The sequence below is a fragment of the Chlorocebus sabaeus genome, chromosome 27, assembly GCF_047675955.1.
Source record: "Chlorocebus sabaeus isolate Y175 chromosome 27, mChlSab1.0.hap1, whole genome shotgun sequence".
NCBI classification, from domain to species: domain Eukaryota; kingdom Metazoa; phylum Chordata; class Mammalia; order Primates; family Cercopithecidae; genus Chlorocebus; species Chlorocebus sabaeus.
Window position 1 is genome coordinate 12,440,375 of NC_132930.1, and position 9,402 is coordinate 12,449,776.

The following is a 9,402-nucleotide window of genomic DNA, read 5'->3' on the forward strand; positions in this document are numbered from 1 at the left end:
AATGAGCAAAGGCCATAATTTAAAATTTCATTTTAGAAAATATTTATTGGGTGTCTCCTATGCATCAGGCACCATTAGGGATCAAGCAATAAGCAAAATGGTCTCTGCTCCTGTGGCTGACATATATTTAATTAAAATGTTCAACCTTATTAATGATCGAACACATACATAAAGAAAACTTACAATCATATGCGTTTTTTTTTTTTTTTTACATCAAGTCAGTTCTTTAAAATAAAAAGAGAAAATAGTCCAGGTCTGCAAGCATGTATGAAACTGATACTTTTATATACTACAAGAGGAACTGTGATAATAGAACCCGCTTCTGGGAAAGAAATTTTGCAATATTGAGAGAGGGACTTAGAAATCTTTACATGTTTTGATTCAAAAGTCTCACTTCTGGGAACCTTTCCTAATAAAGAAAAGGGTATATTCACAGATGTTCACGTCAGAGTTATTTATGATAGGTTTTTTTTTAAAGGAAGAGTGATGATGAAAATAATGAAGAGAAATTCATGAGGCATCCAAACAATAGAGTAAAGCATAGGTTTTCAGATACGATGTTTGATAAGTTTCCTGCATCCATTATCCCCAATCATACCCATCCAGGGAGAGTGGAAATGAATTCTCGCAAAGGGCTCAAGAAAACCTTCTAGAAAAACAGAAATTTCCTCATTCAGTCAAAAGTCATGGAAAGGCAATTTCCATGACTTTTCCATAAACTGTGTGTGGTTTATCTGGACAGAAGGTGCTGTGCTTGCAATGGCAAGGTTGACTCAAAGTTAATTTTGGTCAGGTCAGGAGAGTTCTGGGGAGGAACCTGAGTAATGGGGGACAGGGTGGTCAGGAGCAGGGAGGTTATGATGCTGACCAGCTGTTCTCAGGGCCTTGAGAGACTTCCCATGACCTTCCCCTCCTCTCTGCCAGTCACTTCTGCTTGTCTCAGTGCCAGAAGTAGTGTGGCTGTAAGGATTACTGATTTAAATGGATAGAATGAAACAGTGGAACAAATCTTGGCTACCGGGGGAAATACCACCAAGTATCAACCTGTTGCTGATCTGTGTTGAATAGAAAAGCCTTTAGTAAGCTACTTTATCTTTAATATTTCCCTATAGTTGGGAATATTAACTAGGAAACCCTAGTTCCAAGGGCTTTAGATTATATATGTTTATATATGTCTATTTCTTTTTTTATGAATCCGTGTTTATATATGTATATGAATGCATCATTTAGCAACCATATTTAGAACAAAATGTTATTATACTATACTGCATAAAATCTTTAAGGTAAAACTAATCCAGAATGCCCCACTGTTTTCCAAATAAAATACTTAATTTAATTCAACTCAGGATTCTAACAATATGCAAAAGTTCTGTGCTTCACATCAAGTGTGTTCTACTGAAATGTTTGTATTCAGTTCAAAAAAGTGCAGCAGGCCTGGCACGGTGGCTCATGCCTGTAATCCTAGAACTTTGGGAGGCCAAAGTGGGCGGATCACCTGAGGTCAGGAGTTTAAGACCAGCGTGGCCAACATGGCAAAACCCTGTCTCTAATAAAAATACAAAAATAGCCAGACATGGTGGCGCATGCTTTTAATCCTAGCTACTTGGGAGGCCAAGGCAGGAGAATCACTTGTACCCAGGAGGCAGAGGTTGCAGTGAGCCGAGACTGTGATATGGCACTCCAGCCTGGGCTACAGAGTGAGACTCTGTTTAAAAAAAAAAAAAAAAAAAAAGTGCAACAAAGAGGGGCAGGGACCCATGGGACACTGTGCAAAATACTCTGGACTGGCTTACTAGCTGTAGAGTTTGAGAAAGGTGATTCCCAAACTGTAACTCTATGCCTTTGAGTTATGGTTTCTGTACCTGTAAAATGAGGGTGTTGAATCAGTAGACTTCTAAGTCCCTTTCCAGTGTTCTAACAGAGCTGATAAGCTGGGCTCCTAGGAATCCATGGTAGTTACCAGGAGCTTAAGGGCACAAACTCTTGCTTCTTTCTCTATTCCAGATCTCTAAGCATGTGCTGTGATTATGGAAGTGTTTGTGTCCACAACTCCGGGCAAACACACATGTTCCAAGGCCTAATAATAGAGACACAAGGGAGGGACAGGAGCCAGAGAGAAAAAGGGTGGTTCTGGTATTGAAGGCAGAACCAAACATCATGCAATAGACAAACAGCACCACAGGGAAGCAATCCTGAACACTTCCAGCCAGGGCTGGAACAGCCTCCCTTGGGACAAACTCTAACGCTGTCATCCCTTAGTGAGGACCACTTTAGTCTGCTCTCACTAAGAGTAACCAGTCCCTTTAATCCTCCATGCTTCTGAGTCGGGAGTAGGAGAGCCCCTAGGATTCAGAACTGGATCTCAAACTCCAGCAGTAAAACATATATAGCCTTATAACAGCTTATAGCAGTAGAGTTATTCCTTTGTTTAACTGGCCCCGGCTGAGCATCTTTCTATTGCCAGGAAGGTTTTGGAGATAGAGGCATGAAGAGAACATAGTCCCTGACCCCAAGAATATCCAAGCTCAGTAGAAAGAGCCTTACATACAACCACTAACTGGTTTCTCAATTCCAGAGTATTTACAATCTATATAGTCATCAGAGACATGATCATGCAGTACCTACAATGATGTTTTCTTTGATCTTGCCTCCAGAGCTAATTAGCAAGTAGCTGTCATTGAGTTTGAAGTCTACCTTCTTGACTCTGTTTCATCATGTTAAAGCTGGGTCCCTGTAAACCATATTTCTGTTTTGCCAGCTGACACCATGTCAGGCTCTGCCAACAGAATGGCTACAGTTAGGCTGTGAGGCCAAAGAAGGAAGCACAGACTTACTCCTTCCTGTCTGCAACCTAGTCCCATGAGTGTCACCCAGCCCTGCTTCTTCACCCTGGCAGTGGCAGTTCCTTCCTATTGCAGTGGAAGAATCCAGTTGGCAGTTTTCCCAAACACTTACAGAATCAGCTTGGTTGCACTGCCCTCCAAAATGTGGACACCAGGCTTCTCAGAGTCTGAGCCTCGGACTCCTTTGAGCTCAGAGACATCAGCACTAGCAAGCGGCATCCACTCTTCAGAGGCCCAAGCTCCAGCTCCATAGGGCCCACCCTCTACATTCTAAGTTTTCATCATTGCAACTTCTTCCTTTTGCTTCCTCAACCTTAAGGGTAGTAGCTGCTTCCTGCAGTTGCTATCTTCTTGACACCTTAAGAGCTCTCTTCATACTCTTTCAGTTACCTAGTGAGCAGCTTAAAATAAGGGGTCTGGTTTCTGTCTCCTGATAAGACCCTGGCTGATAAACATCCCTGGCTAAATGGAGAGGTGGCATAGAGTAGTGGAAAACAGAATGAGCTTTGGAGTCATCCACATCCAGATTTGAATTCTAGCTCTTATAATCTGCTAGCTCTTTGACTTTGAAAGCTACCTAATTTATTTGAGTCTTAATTTGCGGGGAATAAAGATGGGTTTTCCAGCTGTTGTGAGGGTAGCGGAAGTGCTTGGCACACATGACCTGCTCAGTGAATAGTAACCATTTATAATTACCAGATTGCTATCTTCTAAGGCCCAGGCCTAGTTCTTGTGTATCTATCATTCCCAGCAGGGCATATCATAAATGTATTTATACAATATATGCTTAATAAGGATGTGTTGAATAGAAAAAGTGCTTAAGAAACATTGTGGCACACTGGAGTAATTAACTTCTACTGTTCTAACATGAAACCCTCCATAATGGTCACTTTTTTTCCTATAAGTTATGGTTTAAAAAGCTTTTTTAAGCCATTATTTTAAAATGAGGAGCAATGAGTTTACCTGGGTGATAAGAAAAGAAAATCTGTGTCATTCATTCTGCTTCCTGCCTGGCAAACCTTCTGGGAGACTGCATGATAATATGTGAGAATGCACCATCTATCCAAAAAGAAGTGAAATCTGGCAGGTGCATGATATACTCGTGACTCTTTCCAGCTACAAAGTAGGCACTGGTTTGGTTTGGTTTGGTTTTTTTATGAAGCATTTCATAAAGAGAAAGGATTTCGCCTACTCTCAGACAATCAGTGACATCTCTTCTGAGTGCTGAATTCAGGGTTGTAATGTAAATCCTGAAAATGAACAAGGTCCCACAGGAGCGTCCTGGGCCTTCACAAGTCAATGTGTACAAAAGTTGTTCCAACTCGAAGTGTGAGAACAAAGCATCTATTCTTTCGAGTACAACAGACAGACACTCAAGCTGGATAACGGCTGTGTACACAGGAGGAGGAGGAGAAGGAGGAAGTCAGCAGTGCCTTCTTGTTGCACATTTAGGGTTATGTGAGGCTGGGCCTGATAAAGGCATTTGTGTCTGAGGCTGGAAGGTGTACGGTCCAAGCCAAGACTTTTCTAGTCTGAAAGGTCTGAATGGGGATGTGGAGGAACTCAGTTCATTCTAGAGCATTTCCTTTGCACAAAAACCTAAAACTTCTCTAAAGAGAAAAACAGCTGCACAAGATCCTAAATTATTTATTTCTCTGGCAAACAAACCCTGAATCATGCAACTAATCAGGGAGGCACGTTCAAGAGAACCAGAGCTCACGATCATCTTCAGGTGGCTTTGTTAGCTTCAAAGTAGCTGTTCATTTCCTTGCAGAAGGGTGGTGGCTCCTAGACACAGGCAAAGAGACTGGTGGTTTGATAGAAGAGCCTGAGAACAAATCATTCTGTTTTCAAAGTTCTTGCCTCCATGCTTATTTGTTTTGGCGTCCTTGTGCCACATCTTCCGAGAAGGCTTTTCCGAATGCACTCTTTTTCTAGTTCAGGTGAAGACGTTTTTGCTGAGTATCATTTGAAACACTGACTCCCATTCCTGGCTGGGTGCAGGCACTGTGTCTGCCCTCTTATAGAAATACTCACACATGGGTTCTCAGCCTTTGGGCAAAGATCAAGTATAGAAACACACACACACACCCTGCAAGAAAGCAAGAGAGAGAAGAAAAGAGAAACCAAGAGGGTGAAAGGAATGGGAGGAGGGAGGAAGGAAGAAGAGGGAGGAAAAAGAAGGATGGAGGAAAAGGAAGGAAGGAAGAAATGAAGAAAGGAAGGAAAGGAAGAAAGGAAGGAAGGAAGGAAGGAAGGAAGGAAGGAAGGAAGGAAGGAAGGAAGGAAGGAAGGAAGGAAGGAAGGAAGGAAGGAGAGAAGGAAAGAAAGGGAAGGGAAGGGAGGGGAAAAAGAGGAAGGCCAGGATGGAGAAAAAGAGGGAGAGAGAGTGGGAGAGAGAAAATCACTCAGAAACAAAAATGTGTCTAGTTATAAGAAAGCTGGCCTTCTGCAGAGACCACTGTACTATATGCACTAAGACTGATTTCTTTGGTTCATTATTCTCCTGGCTGAAGATGAAGTGCCAGAATTATCTGAGGAAAGCACCTGGGGAAATAAGAAGTCTTCTGTAACCTGAGAAGAAAAAAAGGCTTTGACATTCCTTAGGCTGGGGTGTGTCTTTCACCTTTGCTATGCTAATTAGCTTCATGATGGAGGTTTTCTATAGGCCTGGGTGCTGGACTGGTGCTGGTTCACTTAGGACATCAGATAGAGGCTGTAGCATACAGTGAGCCAGCCCCAAGGTGGACCCACTGGCTGGCATGAGATGGCAGGGAGAGGAGGCCCAGGTACTAGCTTAGATCAAAGCCAAACATCACAAAAGCTGAGCTAGTGGAACCATCCGTTGATGAATACACCTCACCTTGGGCAAGTTTAAGAACAACTGGATGAAGGCCAGGAGAGGCACCGAGGCCTGTGTGCCCTTTAAGGTGAGCCTGCGCATCCTCTACAGCCTTAGCTGGGCCTTCATGATTTCAGGACACTAAATCAGTGCTCTCTAAGCCCAGCCATTTCATTACATTGTGGTTTCTGTTTCTCCTTGGTTTCCTAATCACACTTACTTTGGAAAATGTTAACACTTTCTCAGTTGAATTAAGGTATGAAGGGTATGCTTACATCTTAGACAGGAAAAATAAAAACACTCGCCCTGCAACCAATAAAAAACCTATGAATATCAATTCAATACCTGCACTCTGTGTCTAGCGTGTAGAGGTGAGGTTCAAACATCTTTAGAGTCAGATGAACACACTTCAGTCCCAGCTCCTCCATTAACAGTTTGTGTGACCTTTGACAAGTTAACCTCTCTGAGGCTCAACTTCCTTATCTATAAAGTGAGGATACTTGTATCCAACTCATAGGATTGTATGATAATAAAGATCAAATAAGTTAATAGATTTGTGGCAGAAACTGCTCCGTGTCTACCTAAATATGTATTCTCTCTTTTCTAGTAATGGATTTTGACCTGGGCACATGGCAGCCTGAAATAAAGACTATATTTCCAAGTATTCTTGCAGCTAGTCATTCTATTTAACTACATTCTGGCCAGTGACTTATAAATGGAAATGCTGTGATCGGCTTCTAGGGAAGGCCCTTAAATTGAGAAAGCAATGGTGTCTTACATGCTTCCTTTGCCTGCTGGTTGGAGAATAGAAGTGATGGCTGGAGTTCAATCAGCCATCTTGGTCCAGGAGGCAGCACAATAAAGACGGTAGAAGACTAAGAAGAAAGGAGGCAGGGCCTCTCTGAAGCTTCATGGAGCCATCATACAGTCCTTACACTGCTGACCTGTGGATTTCTTTTAAGAGAGGAGTGAACTAACCTTTACAAAAATCCATTTTGAGAGAGTTTCCTGTTATTCACTGTTGAACTTAAATCTCACATGAGCCGAATGACGTGTAGAGTATATAGAACAGTGCAAATCAAATTCCATTATTATTTTCCTGCTTTTTAGAAAATACATATCAAAAATATCCAAAATACAGACATAAAGCAGAAGGATCAAGAAGGCCAAAGAAGCGATATTGGCCACCCCTTCCTGGCCTTGGCACCACACCCAGGGCCATGTGAGTGGGACAAGAAATATGGTCCTTGCCAGGCAGTGGCTACGGGCAGCTTGGGCAAGATGGAACACCTTGCCTCCTGGCCTCACTTTATTAGCTCTGCTAAGCCTCTGCTGCAAGGAGGAGTATGATCTGAAGTGAAGAAAAGGACAAAAAGAGCTCCCAAGAAACACACAAACTTGGATGTAGGAAGAACTGGGTTTGCCTTTTGGCTTTCCACCTATTTGCTGTGTGACTTTGGGCCACTTACCAAACCTCTCTGAGCTGCAGCCTCCTCATGTTACAATGAAACACGAGACAATACTGACCCCTTAATGTTGTTGCTATACTTAAACAAGAAAATGTCAGTCAAGGGCTGAACAGAGGGCCTGACACATTATAAGTATCTGAGAAATGTTTAGAAATGAAACCTGAACTTCATCTTTTACCATTTCCAACCCTCACCCAGGCTTCACTCCGATCCCTGTGCTAACTACCCCCAGCATTGGCGGTTTCCTTTCCCAGGGCTGTGCCTTTTGCTCACTACGTTTCTATCTAAAGAGCTCCATCACTCCTTTCGGTCTCTCCTTATCTTCTGCAAACTTTGAGGGCAGCTTTAGGCCCTCTTTGACTGCAAGCCTTGGGTGATCTCTCTCCTCCTCTGAATAGCACCAGCATTTGATGTCCAACCACTCATTAACATTTAATGCCTTGTATTGGTGTTTAATGCTGAGGTACATGTGTTGACTTGCCAGCCACACAGCATGCTCTGCGAGGGTGTGGATCATGCCTTTTCCACCTTTACATCTCCTCAGCCCTTAACTCAATGCTATGTTCAGACCTCAATGAATACTTGCTGAACAAGTAAACCAAATCCAATTATTCAGAATCCCCTAGCTAATTCATTTTTCAGGATCCTTTTTGAACTTATGTGCCTATTGCCTTTTTATGTGCCTCAGAGTTCGAAGCACCTTGATGACGGCACCTTCCTGTAATATCATCAGGTGCTCAGTTAACTTTGCACAGCATCAAACCTAGTTCAGCCAGCACGGATTATTTTGCTGGCCTTGGTCAGTCACTGGGCACATGGGGAAAAGGTGAGGGAGGACCTAACTTAGAAGAAATCCATTCCTTCAACCAAAAAAACAATTAACAAAATATTTTGAGTGGTGAGTCGATAAAAGTATTTGAAATTTGGGAGCGCATTTTATTTGCCTTTTGAAAGAGGAACATTGTAATGGTGACCTAACACTATCATTTTGAGAATGAGAATGCATTTAATTTGCCTTTTTAAACAGCTATGTTGGTCTTATTTTATGTGCATGTGCTTAATTTGCATGCTGCCCCCCACCCCATGCAATACCTCAAGGAAATGAACAGAATAGCAGTAAGCACTGATCTGGTAAACTCTACAGGGTTCTTAGGAAAGGAAGTACTGTCTTCCTCCAAGCAGGCTAGGAAGGCCTAGAACTGTGAAGTCACCCTAGCTGCAGTGGGTTGAGAAATACTACAAAAGGAAATTCTAGAACCTTCACTATCACTTTTCAGTAGGTAATTTAAGACTCACTTGGGAACGCCTATAAAAAAATATGCATCCCCCTGGTTTCTAATTTCACCCCACTCTCCATGATTCAGTGAGTCTGTGGTGGGGTTTAGGAATCTACATTTTTACCAAAACCTCCAGCTATTTTGATGCAGGAGGTGGTGCACGGACTACATTTTGAGAAACACTGCTTTGGAGGAAGATGTGCCATTGTCAGAGGAGCCATCATCCCTTTCCCTCTTACAATCTTTTACTTTAGATGGGCAACAGTAAAGTCACAATGAATTCATAATCTGTGTTCCAGTGTAGATAGAGCAATAACTTCAGTGTCATTTTGGAGTAGAGATCCTGGAGAAGTGGGTGGCCGGTTCTGCTAAGAGAGCTTGCATTAAAGGGTAGGTCAAAATTTTGGGTTTTTTTTTTTTTTTTTTTTTTTTTTTCAGGGAATGGGGACAGGTCCTGGAAGGATTCCCAGACTGTGGAAGAGAGAAGTACATTGGCCACCAGCTGTTCTGGGAGAGTGACTCATCTGCCTATGTGGCAGCAATGGAGGGTGGTGGAATCACTCCCTTGACCATGGGGGGCGATGGGGAGGTGGAGGGTGTGGTTAGAGAGTGCAGCGCACTGTGAGGAGTGGTGCATTCCAGAGGAGAACCAGACCCCTTGCAAGGGTGCCAATCTGTGCCCTCAGTCTCCTTGGCAGCTGATGAAGGAGGGAGAGTGAGGGGGCAAAGGAACAGCCTCATCAAGACCACAGAGGCACTATTTAGTCATTGGTATTAAAAGTCTTGTGTCCACTATTCCTGGATTCACCCTTGCCTCCTTTTCCTCACCTCTAAACCCAATTGCTAAATCTGGTCAATTCTACCTCTTTGATGTCTAGTAGCTATTCCCTTTGTCTCTCTTCCCTTCCCTCCCCGCCCCCACCTTCCCCTATCTCCATATTCCCACCACCATGACTCGAGCTTAAGGCCCC